Below are 23,826 nucleotides of genomic sequence, written 5' to 3' on the forward strand. Positions count from 1 at the left end.
GCAGAAAATGATGCTCGTTTAGTAAATGTTATGCATTTCATGAACATAAATCATATTTTTTTTTGACGTGGGACTACGTTTTTGCCTTCGACATTAGGGTGTATTATGCGTAACGAAAAATTGAAAAACTTACAAAAGAAATTTATATGTTTTTGTTCAGATATGGTCAGCGGATTTCGTGTGGTAAAAATGCATTTGGGCCACGCTACTTCATCCTTCGTAATCGTGTCTGAATGCACTCCTTTTGTTCAGACCACGCTGAGTTTTTTTGAGAATCAAATTTTCATGTGTCAATTAGTTGGACAAAATGCACACTATTGAAAACTCAGTATGGAATTTACCCCGTCATAGGTATTTATTGCAAATAAAGTCAGCCGAAACACTACAAAATATACTTCTAAATCACAAACTACTATACAATTAGCAACGAATTTTCAACCAGTATTGAAGAAGAAAAATGTTCACTTTTAGTTTTAAACTGCAAAAATTGCATATTTCGCAGCACTAGAAGGAATATTTTTTTCTAGATTCATTGAATAAATTCTTTTAAAAATATTTCGCGGATTAATTCAAGCTCAAATAGTGCCGGATATATATTCAAAACAAAATCATGGTTTTTGACGACGTTTTCAAAACAGGGGTGCTCTCATGGACCGAAAGGATTAAATCGATACAAAAAATATGAATTATTATATTTGTCCTGTTCAGTTTTTCCTAACCTTGATTAAAATTCATGAAGGTCGATTACCTGTGCATCATTTCACTTTGCGCGGAATGATTCATTTTTATTTTATTTTAGTATTTTCTAAAACAAAACGACGAATTGCACTAACACCCTACCCTCCACTACGATTCTCTGGTTACGCCTATGTACCAGTGCCAGTGCCTACATACATAGCTCAACTGTGGTCGGTTGGTTCGTTTTTAGGTGAACGGGTTTCACGATTATGCGGGTACAACTTTGATTCCGCTGATCGAGGCGATATGTTGCCTCTGGTCATCTTTTGCATATCTGCACACGATGCTGATGAAGCTCCGGCAGTTAGTTCATGATGATTATTAGTCATGGGAAACTGGTTTTGAATTATGTTGCACAGAGTAACGATACGGAGTGTGGTACTTGTCTCGATGGAAAATTGCCCGAATGAAAACGTCGCTTTTAAACAATTAATTGATCATTATGAAGACATAGATGAAAAATTGTAGTCATGTTTTTACGCCTATTGAAAATGGGAAATCTGTATTGTTGATTATTTTAGTAGATATAAACTTGCAAATACAATATTTACATTAACATTGTAAATATTTGAAATCCATACAATCGCATTCAATTCTAAATATTCGAACAGTTTTAAGGAGTACATCGCATGATCCTAACATCAGTAAATCGAGGAACTTTCGTTTCGACCTCATCTGATCAGCATCATGACAGACTAACTCGATCGCCAAATAGACGTCAAATCTGAAAAAAGGATAACTATTTGTGTTTACAAGCAAACACGAGTGAAGTCCCGGAAGCACAAAAGTGCTGATTGCTGATGAGCAATGCAATAGTCAAGTCAGCATGTCTGATACTGATGAGACGAAGTCGAAATGCAAATTGCTCGACTTACTAACTTTAAGCAGTTCTAGCAAAATCGTACTAAGAAGCATAAAACCATGTATGATTCTGCGTGGTGAAAGCTATCCGGAAATATTACAAATTGAGGCTGATTACTTTGTGTTATAAATTTAAACGACCTGCTGACTAGCGCTAAATCTCAGCAATTTCGCGTTCTGCTATTTTCGTCATAATCCTCATCAGCATCATCATTGTTTCCTTCGTTTGGTCTGGACCAGAGGTTCCGATTAGTACTGGTTTTCGCTCGTCATGGCAAGACGCTTGTGTATTATCTATATATAAAATTCCAGTCTCTTCCAAATGTTGGATTAGAACGGAGGGGGGAGGGGCTTCTGCAGGTTGAATGTACACACGCTAGCCGTGCGATTCCTGTGTTGTGTGCCGTCAATTAGACGTTCACCTTGTGCGACGGTATATGCTGGCACATGCGGCGGCGATGGGATGGACAAAAGCAAACTTAAAGCACCTTTCGTATCTCGAATCTTTGCGCGGTTGACCTTGGCCTAAACCTGGTTCCAATCGTGCTAAATGTTCGGTTGGTTGTAGAATTTATAGTCATAGATGGAAATGGACGTGCATTCTGTCGATCAATTTGAACTTGGACATTTATTATTTCGAAGGCGGCATAAAGCGGGGGTCGCCTGACAAGAATGTTTGGTAATACAATCAATTAAACCAGCCTCATAATCAGCTAAGCCGCAAAAAACGATTCAATTCATCTTATGATTTCTGAAACAATAAGATTTTTGGAGGAAACTACCATTTTTTAGTAGACTCTTTTAGATAAATGACGGTTTCGCAAAATTCTTTGCTATATCAGTGTTATTAGGATTATTATTTTATAAGAGTGTTTGATGTGTTTCCGTCATATTCTTAGGGACCATCCATAAATTACGTAACGCTTTTAGGGGGGGGGGGGGTTCGACAAGTTGTTACATATTGTGACATAGGGGGGAGGGGAGGGGGCGTAAGCTAGATCGTTACGTAACATGTTTTCACAGAAGAAAAATATTTTTTTTCAAGGAATTTGTTACGTAATAGGGGAGGGGGGGATAAAGAAATTTGTGACAATTTGTTACATGGGGGAGGGGGGAATCAATTTTTGGCAATTACGTTACGCAATTTATGAATGGTCTCTTACCCCATACGAATTTGAACGTTTTAGTTCGAGTAATTTCTAAATTCAATGCATTGGTTAATAATTTATAGATGAATAATATGCATATCACCCAACATCCGGAATTTGAATTCGTGTCAAACAATTTAGCACCTCTTTGCATCATGTCGTTAAACAAAACTTACTAATGTGATACGCCCGCCAATTAGCAGATTTTTACATTGAATGTGTTCCCAGGCGACTTTTAATCGTGAAATGGTGAAATAGGTATCATTGATGCTAATTGAAAAACGTGTACAGAACCGTTCACTATCGTAGTAATGCCTTGTGAGGTATTTCGGGTTTTGTGAAAATAAATATTTGATTTAGGTATAACTTAACCAGATCAGACTGGAATCATAAAATAATATCTTACCATGAAAAGCAGTGGATCAATTTTGATAAGTTTGCCTTACATTGCCTTTTATTATTATTTTTTCTTTTCTAAGTTCAGTTGACAACACCATTTGAGCATGTATTACAATTTGCCTAACATTACATGTTTTATTTATTTTTAATCCTCGTGCTCTTTCCTGAAGGATTAGAAATAATGGTTCTTTGTTAAATTGCACTTCTTTAGATCTAAACAGTGCACGAAGTAGAACAGTTGATCAAGGTGAAAATGGAATTTGTTCTTAAATATGTTTTAAATATACAGATACATCATACCAGTAACGTTGAAATCCTAAACCGAGGCTGAAAGCTCCGTAGCGAAGAACAACACGCAACACGGCGTCGAATATGAAAATGGAAATTCGTCTACATGATTTGGCACACCGTACCAGCACGGACAAGAGGAATCCTCTTATAGATAGCAGAGAATCGTTTTAATATTTGTATAAGAAATTCTAGCAAGTTTCAGGTTTTCGCAAAGTTGATAACCATATTCTGGAAATTTTTATAGGATTGGTTCTTGCATTTGAATGAAATAGCGATCTCACGGTGTGGAGATGCAAAACAGTATGGTTCCCCATATTAATTTCCTTACAAACTTTAAACGCAATGAGCAAATAATCCGGGAAACACTAAATTGCCCCCAAAATTTACACAGTCATTCAGGGCAGTAGATGAAACTCAAAAAGTGACGTGATAGAAAATGGAATATGACGAAACACTCTAGTTTATACGTGGAATTCATTGGAAATACCAGCATTATCGATGTGCCAAAGAGCAACAGACGAGAAAATCAGGCTAGAGCCTAATGACAAGGAAACTGCGATCGAGCAACTTTGATCTCTAAAACAGGGATGGCACATTGAAATTTGTGTTTCGGTCAAAAAATCTTTTTACCTTCTGTGATGCCTAAAACAGAACAAAAATCTGTGAATATCTATGTAAAATTTACAAAAAAAAACCTGTATTAATCCACCTAGCGGTGCAATTGTGCCTTTCTCATTTCTCTATACTATGGCACAGTGACTGGTTATGTTTAACATAATTGTGAAAATGTCCATTATATTCTTAGTATACTTTGCACTTATACACAATAGCTTGTCAGCCACGAACTTGATGAGCTACGTGTCGACTCTACACCCAACTGCATATGGGTCATTCCACGCGAAGTGATCAAAAAAAGATGCAAACTTGAAATCGACCTTCACGGATTTGAACAAAATTTGGAGGAATTGTTCATCTAGGGCCAATATATAAAAACCCAATTTTTTGTGTCAATTGAACCACCCCTCGGGTCATGGGAGCACCCCCCGTTTTGGAAAATTGCCAAAACCCTTGATTTTCTTTTGATGACATCTCCGGTTCTATTTACTCTAGAATCAAACTACAAGATGGCTTTTGAAGAAAATTGTTCTAGGAGTCTATAAAAAATATTATTTTTTGCCGACAGTGCACTATGGTCCCAAAGCTGTATTTAGGAAGACAAAACTGTTTGCGCCTAAACCGTTGGTTTTAGATATATAGTATCTTCGGCAAACTTTGTTAGTATTTTCTTGCCGATTTTTTTATATTAGTTTAATTGGGGTGGTCCTTGTGGTTAGGGTGTTCAAAGTATAGACTTCTTAGATATATAAAATTCAGCTACATAGTGTTCTACAAAGTTATAAATCAATCAAATTGAAGCAACTTTTCTGAAGAAACTATGTGGCTATCTCTAATGGTTCATGTGCTATGATTTTTGCAATATTTAATGTAGGGTGGCTCTTTAAAAATTGGTTTTCTATTAATATCTTTTTATGTATTAATTTCTCGCTAATACATTGTTCTAGAGGTTTTTAGAACTTTAGCAAATACACATTTTTGCCGAAGCAATGAAGTTTCTATCTCTTTTGTTTGTATAGTTACAGGCGATTTTCAAAACAAAAATGGGTTTTTTCAAAGCTATATATCTTCCAACATTACAAATAAATTTTCAACCTTTTAATTTCATTTGAAAGATCGGAGCTTTTGTAGTTTTTGGTGAAAAAACTGCGGGAGCGTTATTTCTGTAAAATAAATAATTAATTTTTGAAAATGGTGTATTTTTCAACAAAAATCGTTTATAACTTTTGAAATAGACGAGATAATAACTTTGTTACTTCAGCAAAAATATTCGCCATACAAAGTTCTAAAAGTGCTGCAAACAAAGTATTTACGATAAATCAATGTAAGAAGTGACAAATGAGAAATAGTGATTTTAAAGTGTCACGTTTTCAACGTTCAATCTCTTATGGAAAAATCAACTGAGAAATAGTCATTGAGTGTGATAATACCGAATGTCATGGCAATTCTATTGGATTTGTAAACGTTTTTGAAAGAACAATCTACCGTACATCTAAATAGTACAGTGGATTTACAGTAGTGTTAGCTGCAAACTATCGTTAATTCTAAATCGGCCAATAAAAGTTATCTATGCTCACTTAAGTAAATCCTTTTTGGTTTGGACAAGTGCTCAAAACGAGTGCTAGAAAGAAAATGTTTTAGTTCACGTCTTGTTATCTTAAAATAAAATCTTGAAACGAGTTTGTTATTCATAGCAGCGGAAATTATGGTATGCTTTTCCAATATTTATGCAATGTTTGAAAGCATAAATTAATTATCTACTATAATGACGGCTGTGGTTAAGTTAAGGAAAGATTCTCAATTTTTTGTTACTTCAAAACCAATAAAAGTAAGAGGTCTGAAAATCGCTAACAGCGGACTGGTAAAATAACTCATAAAGCATAATTCCCTAGCATCTATATAATGCATGATGACGATACTTGCTTTATTGGCCTCGTGATAGATAACTTTTATTTAGAGTTTACTATAGTACGCTATTAACACTATTGTGAATTCACGCTAACATGTAGTTGTACGGTAAAATGTTGTGTTTTCAAACAGTGTCATATATTCAATAGATTTTCATTATAACACACATTGACTATTTCTCAGTTGATTTTACCATAAGAGATTGAACGTTGAAAACGTGACCTCTTAAAATCACTATTTTTCATTTGTCACTTCATACATTGATTTATCGTAAATACTTTGTTTGCAGCACTTTTAGAACTTTGCATGGCGAAGCTTTTTGCTGAAGTAACAAAGTTATTATCTCGTCTATTTCAAAAGTTATGAACGATTTTTGTTGAAAAATACGCCATTTTCAAAAATTAATTATTTATTTTACAGAAATAACGCTCCCGCAGTTTTTTTACCAAAAACTACAAAAGTTCCGATCTTTCAAATGGAATTAAAAGATTGAAAATCTATTTGCAATGTTGGAAGATATTTAGCTTTGAAAAAAACCATTTTTGTCTTTAAAATCGCCTGTAACTATGCAAACAAAAGATATAGAAACTTCATTGCTTCGGCAAAAATGTGTATTTACTAAAGTTCTAAAAACTTCTAGAACGAAATATTAGCGAGAAATTAACACATAAAAAGATATTAATAGAAAACCAATTTTTAAAGAGCCACCCCACCTTAAATATTACAAAAAACATAGCATATGAACCATTAGAGATAGCCACATAGTTTCTTCAGAAAAGTTGCTTCAATTTGATTGATTTATAACTTTGTAGAACATTATTTAGCTGAATTTTACATATCTAAGAAGTTGATACTTTGAACACCCTAACCACAAGGACCACCCTAATTCAACCAATATTAAAAAATCGGTAAAAAAATACTAACAAAGTTTGCCGCAGATACTATATATCTAAAACCAACGGTTTAGGCGCAAACAGTTTTGTCTTCCTAAATACAGCTTTGGGACCATAGTGCAGTGTTGCCAACTATGCAATTTTTTCAGTCAAATATTAAAAGTTAATTTTTCTCTCAATACGTATATTTTAATTTTGAAAATTTTAATGCCATCGCGTTCCTCAGACATTTTTACATAAAAAACGCTTATCGTCCCAATATAATATGAGCGCATCCTGAGATATACCGTTTTGAAGGGAAAAACTCCGATTTTCTCATATAAAAATCCATTTTTATTGGCCAAAATTGAGAAAATCTTCAAACTGTCATAAAAATCGACCCTGATCTGCTAGAAGCAAACCAAATACGTAGTTTTTCATCATTTCTCGTCTACTTCACGAAAAATTATGTTTGAACTCAGAATACTCAAGTTGGTTTTTTAGTGTTGTGCGCTTGCGATTTTATATGGAAAATTGCGGTTTTTTCTCTTCAAAACGGTGTATCTCAGGATGCGCTCATATTATATTGGGATGACAAGCGTTTTTTATGTAAAATGTCTGAGGAACGCGATGGCATTAAAGTTTTCAAAATTAAAATATACGTATTGAGAGAAAAATCAACTTTTAATATTTAACTGAAAAAATTGCATAGTTTGCAACACTGTCGGCGAAAAATAATATTTTTTATAGACTCCTAGAACAATTTTCTTCAAAAGCCATGTTGTGGTTTGATGCTAGAGTAAATAGAACCGGAGATATGATCAAAAGAAAATCAAGGATTTTGGTAATTTGCCAAAAAGGGGGGTGCTCCCATGACCCGAGGGGTGGTTCAATTGTCACAAAAAATTGGGTTTTTATATATTGGCCCTAGATGAATTCCTCTAAATTTTGTTCAAATCCGTGGAGGTCGATTACACGTGCCTTGATCACTTCGCATGGAATGACCCATATTACACCATCCATTTCAGACTTGTTTTGAGCAAATCGGTTCGGTCATCTCCGAGTAACCGATACGCAATTGTTGGTCACACACATCAACACAGACATACACATATACGCATACACACGTTTCCCGAACTCGACGAAGTAAGTCGAACGGTATAAGAGTGTCGGCCAACAAGTTCAAGCAATTTCTAACTCATTTCAATTATTTTTGCATAATTTATACATATATTGATTATACCGGTTTAAATGGGAATTTCGCATGTGGCCGCATACTTGAACCCGTAACACAAGAACCAGAACTACGATTCAAAGGAAATTCAATTGCATGAAATAGGGATGTTGTAGTTTTCATTTGAGACCAAATTTGAGAAAATTGAGTCAGACATTTCTGAGAAGTAGATGTGAATTCAATTCAGGAACTTAATCACTTTCCCGAAGCTTCCAGTTCCGCCGAAGGTTCCCGTATGTGGTCAACGTGAATTTGATTGAGCATCAGTAAGTTGAAACATTTTCGAACGCATTTTATGAAGTTTTATATAGGAATTTTTTGCGTGACCCCACTCTTCAACCTGTAACTACGGAACCGGAAATCGGAATTAAATGAAATTTAATCGCAGCCTATGGGAACGTTGTACCTTTTATTTGAGACTTAGTTCGAAAAAATCGGTTAAGCCATCTCCGAGTAACCGATGTGCATATTTTGGTCGCATACATACATACACACAAACACACACATACACACACATTTGCCTAACTCGACGAACTGAGTCGAATGGTATAAGAGACTCAGTCCTCTGGGCCTCGGTTAATAAGTCGGTTTTCAGAGTGATTGTATAGCGTTTCTATAGGAGGTAAAACAGAGAAAAACCGGAATATTCCCAAAAATCTGTCGAAATTCGCGAAATATTCATAAAAATGCCAAAAATCTGTCTTCTGTGAAAAAATTGGGATGAAAAATTGTTAAAAAAAAGTCTGTGACATTACAGACATGCAACCCGGATCTTAAATACATTCGGCCTCGATTTGAAAAAAAAAAACGGTCGCTATGATGAGCTCGACGAAATATTAGACAGAGTCAGTTATTTTCCCTCAAAACGAGGTTTACCTAATCGTACGAGTCTGGAGAACTTAGCGTCAAGTAAAAAGGGTCCAACATCTCCGAAGGAGCTTCGAAGATCATACAAATATAAAACGACTTAATCATAGAACGTTTCACTCACTTTTTGCCTTTCTCATATAAAGAAAGGCTATGCAATCACTGAAAAATGGACTTTTCAACCGAGGCCCAGAGGGCCGAATGTCATATACCATTCGATTCAGTTCGTCGAGATCGGCAAATGGCTGCGAGTTTTTTTTACAATGAAGAATACATTTACGTACTAGCCTAGTACACGTGCTATTAGTAGATACCAAGCTACCACACGGGGTGTACTGGGGGTGTGTCGGGCTCTAATGGTGACGCAGCCATTAATACCGACTAAACTCCATTGGGTTTCACCATTATTCCCCTCAGGGACTACCTCTCGGTATTACTTCTGGGGGGATGGCTGTACTTGATGTACTCATTCATACTCGCACACGCGTTCATACGTCCTGTATGAGGCTTACTTGTGTGCTCTCTCTGTCACACCTTGATTCACTCTCTAACACTCCACATGAGGCTTACTTTTGTGCTCATCTTTTTCATTCCTTGCTAGGCTTACTTTTGTGCTCGCCTCTAACATACCATGTGAGGCTAACTTGGATGCTCACCCTATCACCTGGTTCACTCTCAATCGTACCATTCTATTACACCAAATGGCTGTCTGTATGTATGTATGTGTGTATTTAAACTCATACAATTTTCTCAGAGATGGCTGAAACTTAGTTTTATCTGAAAGGTACAACGCTCCCATAAGCTGCTATTTAATTTTTAGTAGATCCGACTTCCGGTTCCGGAGTTACGGGTTGAAGAATGCGGTCAAACAGCAAATTCTTATATAAACTGGTACAACCATGATGTCCAAATGACTTAAAACATATTAAAATAGGTTCAACATTATTCTAGTTTGCAGGTCTGGATCACTAATGATAAATCAAAGCAGCTTTAAGCACATTGGCCACCTATGACGGCTCATGATGCCTCCGGGGAACTCGCCAAGTTTCTAAGCTAATATCACACCGATTACCCAGCGAATTCTCTACCGATTTTAACAAACTTGATTTCAATTGAAAGATAGAGTAATACCATTGACTGTTGTTGAATTTCATTCGGTTTTGACTCTTGGTTCCGGAGTTACAGGTTGGTTAGTAAGGTTACACTGAAATTTCCCATATAAATTGGTACAATCGTAACGCCTCAGAGGCTAAAAGCTATTGAAATGGTCAACAAATTACATCGATTCGCACGTCTAGATCACTGATTGCCAATCAAACATTATTTGAATATATTGTCCACTATCGAGGATTCCGAAAGTCCCGGATTTCGGGCATATTCCACAATTTAAGTCACATTGGTTCTTCGGTGATGACTGAACCGATATTCTAAAACCAAGTCTCAAATGAAAGGCAACATTTGCGGTTGAGTACTGTGTTGCCACTCACCCCCCCCCCCCCCCCCACCACCCTTATCCTCACGCTCCTTCATCACTCCTCTCCCTTTGGACCACCCTCACATCCGCATTTCCTTCATCCACCCCGTATACCGAAATAAGATGAAGGATTTCTGACGCATTCCATTTTCTGGCGTATTCATACATACCGCCAACTTACCCCGGGCCTGGGGTAAATTGGCGGGATTTCCGCGTCACACCAGCACAAGCAAAGACAATGCAACAAACACTTTGATAAAATTCAGGGATATTGGCTACAGCCACATGTTGTGTTTTGCATGATCTATCTACATCAAAGCGGTAAAAATGGAAACTGAAAACACAGCAAACTAGCCCCGGTCTCCCCTATACTTTTTTGTTTAAAGTGAGTCTGCGTCTACTTTCGTGGTAGTCGTGGGATACGTGCTAAGTGAAATAAGAATGTAATAGACATTTTCACAATTTTATTGAACAAAACAAGCGAACTAATCATAGTTTGGATAAATGAGAAAGGCGCAATTGCACCACTAGGTGGATTAAAACAGGTTTTTATCTTAGAACGTTACACTGGGGTGCAAACGCACCCCACGCGTTTGATCGCTTTTTTCACTGTTACAAAGGAAACAGGAGAAATGTATTAATCTATCATTTTCTTCTTTTTTCGATTGCGAAAACAGCTATGTAGGTGAAAGTATGAAATTTGTTGAATCAATGATACATAAATTGACTTAAACAAAAAAGTGAAAAACGCGAATTTGACTTTTTTCTTTACAAAAAGCATAGCAAATACTTTTGTGACCTTTCAACGAATTAAAAAAAATTGATTCTACAAATTTGAAAGAATTGTCTATAAACGGTTGAAAATGGAATTTTGATTTTTTTTTAAAGTGCTATATTTTGGAAGAGAGTAAATTGTAAGTTGAAAAATCGGATTTTGGAAAATACCACGAACTGAGGACCACGGTTAAGTTTTCGGTTTCCAACGCTTCATCCTCAACTTCGGGATCATTGGTAACACGCAACGCAAATTATACTTGCAAGCTTCTTTTTGAAAGAAAAACTGTAGGAGAAAGGCAAAATTTATAAACAAAAAGGAAATGAAAATCACTGTAATTTAATTTAAATTAAAGTTAAATTAAATTAGTTGAATAAATGGCGATTACATAATACACATTATTACCTACGTAATAAAACAACTGGCATTGTCACAAGTCGCATTTCCACTGGCAGCATGAAACGCTAGCAGTGTTTTACGTGAATTTTGACAGGTCGATAAATGCCGAATTCTCGTTTTGCCACGGCTCCAAAGATGGCGTGGGGTACATTTGTACCCCAGCGGAAAGTTTTAGGATTAACTGAACATACTGAACATATATTAACAACATTTCAAATTAGTTACGGAATTTACGTTTCTACTTCGTCTCATCATAATCCGACACTAACTTTGTGACGGGACTAAGCTAGCGCCGGATTCTTGCGGGACATCACGTTAGTTGTTCAAAATCTGATACTACCGTTTTATATGTTGGATGTTGGCATATTCAAACATATCAATTTTCAACCTATACGTTCAAATATACTCACGTCAGATCCCATTGATATGTATACAAAAAAATCTGTTGGTTTTTTGTTTCATAATACCCGATAATTTGCACAACACACGACTTGACATTAACTACTCAATTGACGTCATATCGGTTGGAACACAAAGCCACACCGCGCACATTACCAAGCACGTTGATATCCAGTAAAAACTAATTGAACAGAAATGATTGATGCAGTAGAGGTAACTGCAGGTCCAGTGCGGCAAATCAAGATGCTCATTCGCATAAATAACAGCCAGAAGATGTTCAGCTTTTAAATGTTATCATCATTTATTTTAGTAATTAGAAGATACTCAGGAAAAAAGTACGTCATTGAAAAATGTTTGTAAAATAGCATCGAATTGGCCCCTTGGCGACAGGTGCATTCGCCAGATTCTATGAAATAGCACCTATTGAAATTTTGTAAGGACACTCTCGATATATCATGTCACCCAATTTATTATAAATTTTCTACTTCATGATCCCAAATATCTTGTTTCGCCGTCATGGCAGCCAGCATTCATTAAGGCGGTCCTTTTCGTGATTTTGATCATCAACCAGATTTTTTTCTTTGATGTGGAATGCTTCTTCGATCGACAAATATTTGCCCCCGAGTGCTTCTGTCATACGGATCGGCGATGTTTTGACCGTCACTCATTCAGTATTATAATATGCTATATACATACCTATATTATGTCATAATATCGAGTGAAGGTTTGTTTGATGGAAGATGTTATTTTTTTCGAAATGAATTAAGATATGACGATTGATCCGATTAAGAAGCTGAGAAAAGATTGGATCAGTGGTTTTAAACCTATTGCATCCCATCGAAAGTCCTCGTCATCAGGTCACATCCAATAGACTACCCATGATCGCATATCAGTCCCATAAAGATAGGAAATCCCATAGAAAACGGGACAACTATGCGATCATGGGTAGTAGAATTATATATAATTATTAGATAAAAATGCTCCACAGCTTATCCCGATCTGTTCCATAGCGAATAATAGTTCTGCATTCGAAATCGCGTTATTTTGCAACTATTGCAGACTAGAGTGCGATATTTTTCGAATAAAGTGTTTTTGCCTTTCTCATATAAAGAAAGGCTATGCAATCACTGTAAAAATCGACTTTTTAACCGAGGCCCGGAGGGTCGAGTGTCATACACCATTCGATTCAGTTCGTCGAGATCGGCAAATGTCTGTGTGTGTGTATGTGTGTGTGTATGTGTGTGTGTCATTTAAACTCACACAATTTTCTCAGAGATGGCTGAACCAATTTTCGCAAACTTAGTTTCATCTGCAAGGTACAACGCTCCCATAAGCTGCTATTGAATTTTTAGTTGATCCGACTTCCGGTTCCGGAGTTACGGGTTGAAGAGTGCGGTCACACAGCAAATTCCCATATAAACTGGTACCACCATGATGTTCAAATGATGTAAAACATATTAAAATAGATGCAACATTACTCTAGTTTGCGGGTGTGGATCACTAATGATCAATTAAAGCAGCTTTGACCACATTGGACACCTATGACGGTTCATGACGCCCCCGGGGAACCCGCCAAATTCCAAAGCTAATATCACACCCATTCCCCAACGAATTCTCTACCGATTTTTACAAACTTGATTTCAAATGAAAGATACAGTAATACCGTTGACTGCTGCTGAATTTCATTCGTTTCTGACTCTTGCTTCCGGAGTTACAGGGGTGTTAGTAAGTTAGTAGTTATATTAGGGAAATACACTGGTATTTCCCATATAAATCGGTACAATCGTAATACCTCAGAGGCTAAAAACTATTGAAATGGTCACCAAATTACTTCTAATCGCAGATCTAGATCACTGATTGCCAATTAAACATTCTTTGAATATATTGTCCACTATCGACGATTCCGGAATTCCGGGCATATTCCACAATTAAAGTCACATCGGTTCTTCGGTGATGACTGAACCGATTTTCTCAAACCAAGTCTCAAATGGAAGGCAAAATATGCAGCTGAGTATTGCATCAGAGCCCCTCCCCCCTCCCGCCTTGCCCTTACATCTCCCTCCTTCATCACTCCCCTCCCCTTGGACCACCCTCACGCCCGCATTTCCTTCATCCACCCCGTATACCGAAATATGATGAAGGATTTCTGACGCATCCTCGACTCCCACTCTACTAACCCCCCATTCCCTCCACTTTCAAACCCATTCCACCAACATTTCAAAATATAATCACATGAAGATAACATTGAACTCATGCTGATTAAGATAATTAAATATTATTCTTTTGCCTTTCTCATATAGAAAGGTTATGCAATTGCTCCAAAAACCGACTTTCTAACCGAGGCCCGGAGGGCCGAGTCTCATATTACATTCGACTCAGTTCGCCGAGATCGCAAAATATCTGTGCGTATGTGTGTATGTATGTATGTGTGTATGTATGTATGTATGTATGTATGTATGTGTGTGTATGTGCGGATTTGTTAACAAAATGTCCACATCGGTTTCTCGGAGATGGCTGAACCGATTTTTACAAACTAAGATTCAAATGAAAGGTATAATATTCCCATAGGTTGCTATTGATTTTCATTTTCAACCGACATCTTGTTTCGGATTACGAGTTGAAGAGTATGGTTACAAAACAAAATTTCTTGATTTGTCCACATCGGTTTCTCGGAATTTTCTGAACCGATTTTGACAAACTTGATTTTAAATGAAAGGTCCATCAGTTGCTGTTGAATTTTGTGTGGATCCGAGTTCTGGTTCCTGAATTACAGGGTGATACGTACGATCACGCAGCAAATCCCGATTCTAACGAATTCAGCGATGAATGTAAAAAGGTGAAAATTTTTCCAAAATGTAAACACAACTGTTGAATTTGTAGATCTAGGTCACAAACAATCATTCAAAGTCTCTTTGGCCACACTGGCCACCATCGACGGATCCGGAAGCATCCAAATTCAGAATAATGGTTATATTGGTTTGTCGAAAATGACTAGACCGATTTGATCAACTTAGTCTCAAATGAAAGGTGTTGCGTCCCCGGAAACTGATATTAAATTCCATCTCTATCCGACTTCCAGCTCCGGAGTTACGGGTTGTGGAGTGCGATCACATAGAAAACTCCGATTCAAACCGATACCGCGATGAATGCAAAAAGGTGCTCTTATATATACTTACCAAGTGTAATAAGAATGAAAGACATTTCCATAATGTTATATTGTACGAACCAGCTATTAAATCATAGTTTGGAGAAATGAGAAAGGCACAATTGCACCTCTAGGTGGATTAAAACAGGTTTTTTCTGCTCGATTCGAATTTTTCATGGAAAAGAGGGGAGTACTTCTAGGCAAAAAAATGCTCAGAGTTGTTCATAAAAACACCTTGTTGTTTTCTATTCTTTTCATTCATCCAAATTATACTAAACTATATTCACTACAAGTTGGAAAGGGTATCCTATCAACTCCCGATGATCTCAGAGCCCTGATTCAGAGGAATATTTGTTGTTATATTTTGTTTTCTGTCTCACGGTCCATTTTTCAAAGCGGTTAGCTATCAATGTTTGGATAACTATAATTCGAAGATATCGAAGTGTTGATACGTTGATACGTTTCGTCAATGAATCTTACAAGCTATCCTGTCATCCTGCATCACAAAAGTAAATTATTCCACATTTTCAACTGAATCGATATACATTTTTAATAATTTTTTTTATTGATGATCACTCAAGTGTAATTCACTCTCTAGGGCAATCTAATTTACCCGCGGTTGAAAGGAACTATATGGACGACGGTCAAGTTTCGAACTTATGTCGGTAGAATATGACAATATTAATAGACGTTTTCTAAATCCGGTTTTTAATTAATTTTTACAATAATTAATCAAACGAAATAATAAAAAATCTACCACCGTAGCTTGAACCATCGTTCGCTTACGGCACGATGTGTGATGATGGGAATGCGGCATTAATACTGCGTTGTGTGTCTGTTTGTCCGCGAAATTCCTGAGATGCCTGAACGATTGATCAACGGTTTGTTTTGTTACGGGCATAAACCAGTAAGCACTCTCATATTGGCCTGCTGCGCACACGGCGGGCTGCGGCAGCAGATATACTGCTAAGTTCGCGACATTGGAGTGGTAGATTTGCTAATACTGGCTTATTACGGGTCATGTCAACATATCAATGTTTATTCTTTTATATATATCCAGCAATAATTTATTATGTAAAATGCCATCAGCGCAAATTTGCGAAACGCGATACGGATGCGGTGTGATTTCATTCGAATAGGCACCTATTATTTGCTGCTGTGATGGTGCCAGTGCCAGTATAAATAGCTATTCAGGCATACATTAGGTTTGCTTTAAGTTTGTTTTCATTCAAGCTGGTACGGTACTTGAGCGTCCGTATCGACAGGCTTTGCAGCAGATTTATATTTTTTTGGATATGCGAAGGTTTTCCTTTGATTTAACCTTGAATCCGTTAAGTGTCGTTGGCGGTTTGTGACATATAATTCGGACGCTACACCGACCGAGAATCCTGCCTTGAACATGTTCATGTTCCGGCTAAGAAAAGGAAATACCAAAATCATCCACGCCCATCTCTCAGAGGGGGTTCACCGATATGTAACACGTGTCACTCCAGACTCACAGTTGAACATCTACTAATTAAGTGATTCGCTATTTGGACCGCCAATTATGTTCAACTATCGAGTACGATTTGTAAGTTAGAACGATTGACAGTTTCCCATCTGTCCCATCTGTGATTGGTAAAATTATTTTTACGAGAGCTATTAAAATGCAGTTCCTTTTCAATTGGACAATGACCAATCTAGCGGAGGTCCAGGTAAAAAGAGGTGCATTTAAATGGTGTCCAACCAGCATTAACCTACACGCAAAACTTTATTTATGCATCGATAGAATACTTTTCTATCTGCCTCTCCAGGAGCGGATCCAGAAAAAAAAATTTGGAGGGGGTCCGAAATTTCGATTTTGAAATGTTCATTGTACAATAAATACCTTCATTTAATTAACATCATGGTCTAATCTGGTTTGGAATGGTTTTGAGTTTAGAACGAATTTAAAATAGAAACAAATTTAAAATTTCTCAAGAAGTTAAAAAATTTCGGGGGACCCCCAGGACCCTCCCCCTGGATCCGCCACTGTGCCTCTCGTTTCTTCTGCTATAAATTGTATGCTTTGGACATATTCGGTCTATCCACTCATTAAATGCTTACTAGAAGTATATGTTAGAAAATGGATACAAATCACAGCAGAATAAAAGAGACGGCATGCATTTGTGCCTTGCCAAGAATCGTCTTTTCATCATTTCCTGATAGGAAGAATTGGGGAAGTGTTAAGGTTGGGGGTAAGGAAAATAACGAACAGAACAAATAAAATATTCTGTACCACTCCCTCCCGGAGGGATGCTGAACAATCTGCAGGTGCTACAATAGCAGGAATTAAACTTCCAACCTCCGGAGAGAACTAGAATTTTTATTTAAGCAGTGAGCGGATATATCAACACCCCCGAGGGGATATTGAAATAACAGAACGACAACACCCCCGAAGAGATATTGTCATTCAAATATGGCTAAAACTATAGCTCTTTACCACACTGGCTTAGGAACAATAGCGTATCCTTCAGTTTCAGCTTTCTGTACATAGGTTCATCTATGTATGGAGAACCAAAAATTCGGACACGTAATTGCATTACTATAGCGCTGTTGCATATCAAATGATATGTTTCGTAACCGGAATCACGAGGAATGATACTCAGCGCGCTGAATAGTAGCCATGTGATAATTGAGTTTGCAATTTACGGTAAAAAATTGACACGTTTAATCCAAAGGATGATGCACTTGAATCATATTGTCTTCTATCACTACCAAACGAAGTGATTTAGTTTCGATTTTCTAATGATTCACAATCCGCCCCAATGTGATTTAGCCTTTGAAAACTAGTCAATGGAATCCACCATTAGATTGATGTGTATTAGGGTGGGGCATTGTTATATGGAAAAACGTAATCATAGCCGCATCAACCGAGCACAGCACTTTTTTGTACTTTTTGGGGTCCCAAACAACTGTGCAAAATTTGGGGTCGATTGGTGTTGACCCGGCGTGGCGCATTGCGTTTGAAATGTGTATGGAGATTAGTATGGGAAAACCTACATTTTTGCATTTTTAATTCTACAGGCTACAATTCTTCTTGTAGTATGCCAACAAATAGATAGAAATATAGTCCAGGATATGCTGAACAACTTTGCCGAAGGATGTATGGTGTTAGAATGTCTCTAAGCCAAGTTATAGCTGTTCAAAGTTCGATACATCAAATTAAATGCCAAAAATAATTTTTATTGCCAACACTGCGGGTGTACCAATGGTATTTCATATAGCATTCCAAAATAACATTATATATTTTAGATTTACTACATTGGTATGTTTGGATGAATTATTCAAAAGCCTTAGCTCAATTTCATGAGCGTATTCATATTATTCATATCTTTGGCTTCATTTGGTCTATAAACAATCGATGAGATGCATTTTGAAGGAAATCAGTCAGGGAATCTAGAAAAAATATTTATTTTTGGTTACAGTGTTGCCAAATAGGCTATATTTCCAGTTTATAACTTAAATTGCATTTTTCTCACGATTCTTGCATTTTTGTTTTGAAAATGATTATGCCATTGTGTTTCTCAGATAGTTTTACATATAAAAACGCCTTATACATGAATATAACTTGAGCCAATCCCCAGACACAGTCATTTGAAGCAAAAAATTTCTCAGCACGTTTCTCGCTATATCTCAGTAACTAAGCAGAATGTCAAAATTCAAACGCCCACTTTGTAGAGATTTTTTAGACAAGTAATGTGGCATATCTAACTCAGTTTACCCCAAAATGGCGTTTGTCATAAGATAGCACAACAGCGACGATTATTCTAGAGTGTGAGTATTATACGGTTTTATTGTAGTCAATTTTACTATGCCATTATTTATTTTCAGATAACGGAATATATAGATAAATCGTAAGGGAAATCTACAAGATTCAATACACGATCATTCAACAGCAATTGGCAAAGCATTCCAAATTGAAGTGATTTGCTGTTGGTTTCCTAGTGCTTGGATATGATCTATTCCAATGGATTGGCACATTGGCATTGTAATGTTTGGCAACTAGTGCGAATTCGACAGTAAATCACTTTACATCAAAGTGACGATTTTTTACCGTGTAGAATACTGCAGTTGTGCTTGGAAAAATGCAACAAATTCTTTTTTTTTAACATTACATTTAAGATGGCTGAGAATATTTTTATTTTAAATCAACATAAAGAGATAGAATATTACTGACAAAACAAATAATGTGCTTCTAGTGGGTACGGTATCCTTTTAAAGAAGCACAAGTACAGATAAGAAAAAACAATGAATATAAAAAATTTACTTAATTTTTACTATGAAATAATTAAATTTAAATTAATAATTAAAAAGTTATATGACGATTTAAGACAATTTAAATTAATGTTTAGATGACAACATAAGACAATTCAAATTATTGGTTAGATGACAACATAAGAAAATTTAAATTAATGGTTAAGTGACAACATAAGACAATTTAAATTAATAGTTGAGGTATTTGGGTTTGTAAGTAACTTTTAATGTTAGATTTAAATGATAAACGGTTAGTTATGATCTGTAAATCTCTAGGTAGGTTGTTATATTTTGCACGGCCTATGAAAGAAAATCGTTTCTGGCCAAAGTTTGAATATGTGCGAGGTCGTGAGAGATAATTAATTTTTTCTGTTGTTGTACAGCTGAGGTATTACGTTTATGATTAAGTTGTGGATACTTGTTGGGTTGTGTAGCACATTGTGCATCAAAAGCAATGTCTGCTCTTCACACATGCCTTGAATAGGTAGGATTTTATGAGGAAAATCTGTGAATAACCTTACCGATGAAAACAGAAACGGTAAGTTATATATTATTTGAATACGTCGGTTTTGACAAATTTACAGTTTTTTAAGTTTTGATTTACAGGCTCGACCCCATGCAATAATTAGATAGTTTAGCTGAGAGTGAATGTGAGCAAAATAGAACATAAGTAAACCCTTTCGTGGAACGAAGCTACTAACACGTTTTAAAATGCCACACATAGACGAAATTTTTCTCGCAATTTCCTTGATATGTTTATCCCAAGACAAGGTACAATCTAGATGAACACCTAAATATTTAAATGATTCTACTTTCTCTATAACGTAAGCGCCCATCACTAAAATTGGAACACTGAGAAGGATTTTTCTTGGGGATCGAAAGATCATATATTTATATTTAGTTTTTTGCAAGTTAAGTGAGAGTAAATCGTCGCAAAAATATTCCTGGAGAATTTGTAGATCATCATTCATGCTTGAAATAATCGATCTTGGATTGCCATTAGGATAAAATAGGGCTGTGTCATCATCAAATAACCTTGGAGTTCCAGTAAGAGGAATTTTACCAATGTCGTTTATGTAAATGAGAAAGAGTAGAGGCCCAATATTACTCCCTTGGGGGTACACCTGTGCTTATTTGTCTTAGGGAACTTATCTCTCCATCATATGACACAAATTGTGTTCTACTTTCCAAGTAGCTGCGAATAATGTCCTTTGATACTCCTCTAATCCCATAAGATTCCAATTTTTGCAGCAAAATACCATGATTAAGAGTATCGAAAGCTTTTTTCAAATCTAAAAACAAGGCACCTACGCATCGCTTGGAATCCGTTTCCTCCAGTATTTTGTCTACAAGTTCAGTTATAGCTATTGTCGTACTACTCCCGTTTCGAAATCCATATTGCAAACTATAAAGTGTTCTGTGACTGTCCAGGAATTGAACCATGCGATTTATCTATAATTTTTCTAGTATTTTATTGAAAACTGAGAGCGTTGATACCGGTCGATAGTTATCAGTTTTTGTTAAATCTCCAGATTTAAATATAGGAACAACTTTTGCTGTTTTAAGACAATCTGGGTAGGTACCTGTTTGAATCATTAGATTAAAAGTATCAGAATACGGCAGAATACGAGCAAGTGACAGAGCGTTATTTTTAAATATTTTTGCTGGTATACGATCAGGACCAGAACTTTTGTTTGTCTTTAACTCACTAATTAGTACTACAACCTCGTTTACAGATGATGGTTGTAAAAAAATTGAGTTTGCGATTGGTTCTATATGTCGCAATGGATTTGATACTGTTGGAATGATGTTTTCTGCTAGTTTTGAACCAACTGTTGCAAAGTGTTCGTTTAATACTTCGTAGATCATCCTGCTATCATCTATGCGACCACCATTAATGTTCAAGGATAGTTTTGATTTGTTTTGTGATTTCCCAAGTATTGTGTTTATGTTTTTCCATAATTTTGAGTGTGATGTAGTATTTAGCAGCCCTTCAAAATAACTTCTTTGACATTTTCGGACTCAAATCCAGCAGAAAAGTCTTTGTTTGAACGCAAGTTTGCAAGCTACGCCAATGGTTGGCATGTTCGGATGCAGCCTAAGAGCAAATCTTGTGCTTTATCCAACTTATCGACAGTGGTAGAACTGGTTCTGGACCATCGAAGTCAACCGCAGTACCAGCTCTAGCCAATTCGTCCGCCCATTCGTTTCCAGTAATACCGGAATGCATTTGAAAGGCTAAGTTCTTCGGTTTGAGTTCGACATGCGATTACTAATTTCGATTTCGAATCTGCCGTACTAAGTGCTTTCAGGGCAGCCTGACTGTCAGAGCAAAAATAAATTCTTTTACCACGAATTCTCTGTTGAAGTACTGATTGGATACCATACAGAATCGCAAAGATTTCTGCTTGGAATACGGTACAGTATCTACCAAGTGAATGAGATTGGTTTAATCTCATTTCATGACAATAGACACCAGCACCGACACGGCGCTCCAAAGAACCGTCAGTATAACAAACTACGTACTCTTCAAGTTGTCGCTCCATCCAGCTAGACAACCATTCCTCGTGAAGAGGAATTAAGGTCACTGGGAGTTAGTATCCCCAGCAAATACTTATGGGTTCAAACACCACATAGCCCCTTGAAAAGACCTTAAACATGGTCCGTGCCAAAATTCACAACCATTAAGACACCATAAAATGGTCTCAGTAACCCATAAATATACCAACATATGGTATTTTAAATGGGTCTACCGGACCATGGTGATGGTGTTTTCATGGGTTGAACCCATTTCAAACACCCATGTCAAACCCCATGAGCATGGGGGTATTATGGGCTTTTCGTTTGCTCGGGATACTCATCCCAAATAACCATTTGGGACCACAGTCTTGTTTGGCTATGTGCATGATCTATTGGGTTGCTGTTCCAGTTCTCAGTAACCTTAAAACGGTATACACAATAAAGTTCTTTTTTGTTTCAGAAACACATGTAGTGGTTTTATGTTCAAGAGTGCCTCTAGAGCAGCAGTAGGTGTTGTCGAGAACACACCAGTCATCGCCATCAAGACCATCCTCTGAAGATGGTTTAACTTTGCATCAAAGTGTGTTAATTCTAATACCGGTGATCATTATGTGATAATCATCGGCGAAACCATACGTCGGAAACCCAAGCTTATTAAGCTTCCTCAACAAGCTATAGTCGACAATGGTCCATAGATGTGGTGACAGCACACCACCTTGAGGACATCCGCAGACAAATTTGATTTTTTTTAACGTAGTCTTATGCTATGTCATGATATTCAGAGGGGGGCTTATTTCCAACATCGGTGTAGCAGCAGTTCTATCAAGGACAGGGGAGAGGAGGCGTATATGGGGACAGGGAAAGAAGAGCAAAACTTGCAACTTTCGGGCAAACGGGAGATCAGCGAAACAAATTAGCGCCTCAGTCTAGTAAGTCGTCGAGTACCAGTTTGGCGGATGGTATTCTTCGGACCCGCGGGGAATCCTTCAAAAGTCACTTATGATCTGATAACGACGGTTCGAGCTCATTTGGTACGAACCAGTTTGCCAACTCATGCGTAATACCGTCAGAACAGAGAGTTGCATCCAACACCTCTTCTCTGCCAGCTCGTGTAAGTGTTGGGTGGTTTCCTGCATTAAGAATGTGTAGATATGTACTACTTAAGTATTCCATTAATTCGGCGCCTCTCAAATTGATATCTAAGCTGCCCCATATTATGTGGTGGGCATTAGTATATCACTGCCGATTAGGAGGGGAAACTCATTTCTGCCACATTATGATACAATCCTTTTGGAATCATCAGCAGGGCATGGTTCATTATGCGGAAAATATGCCAAACAAACGACGTATTTACCGTTACAGCACAAATATCGTGAGTTATGAGGTAGGATATAGGACATGCGTCAATGGCACTATTCGAAAATATACGTGCACGAGGCATTTCACGTGGATTTGTCATCACACATTTCATCATCAGCAGTTGTTGTACAGCACGTACCCCGGAATGGGTATTAGGGACATGATCATCATTTGAATCTCACGATTTGCAAAGAAACAAACGTTCACTGTGTCAGAGATTTGCGTAACACAGCAAGGGTAAGACCCACGACACTCCGTGTGCGACTGCCAGCCATTCAGTCCTCGGCACGGAGTAACACCTTGACTTGAGGACACCTGTTTTTAGTCGCCCCTTACGACATGGGAACAGGAACCCAGTGGATCAATTCTTGGTTGAGATACTTCAACCCGCCGGATGCCACACGGCATCTAGGCTGGTTTTGTCCGGAGAAAGAAAATAGACTGTTATCAAGCTCTTAGCGGAACTTTATTTATGCATCAAAAGCAAATACTTTTCTATAGAAAATGCATAAACATCAGAGCAGAATAAAAGAGACGGCAATAGAAA

The 23,826-nt window shown here is 37.1% G+C and overlaps 1 protein-coding gene across 1 annotated transcript in view; it reads left to right on the forward strand.

Annotated features, from left to right (window-relative positions):
* LOC131684390 (uncharacterized) overlaps nucleotides 1-23,826 on the forward strand; it is a 150,843-nt gene that overhangs the window by 70,195 nt on the left and 56,822 nt on the right. The gene's annotated exons all lie outside the window — the stretch shown is intronic.

This window comes from Topomyia yanbarensis, chromosome 2 (genome assembly GCF_030247195.1).
Source record: "Topomyia yanbarensis strain Yona2022 chromosome 2, ASM3024719v1, whole genome shotgun sequence".
NCBI classification, from domain to species: domain Eukaryota; kingdom Metazoa; phylum Arthropoda; class Insecta; order Diptera; family Culicidae; genus Topomyia; species Topomyia yanbarensis.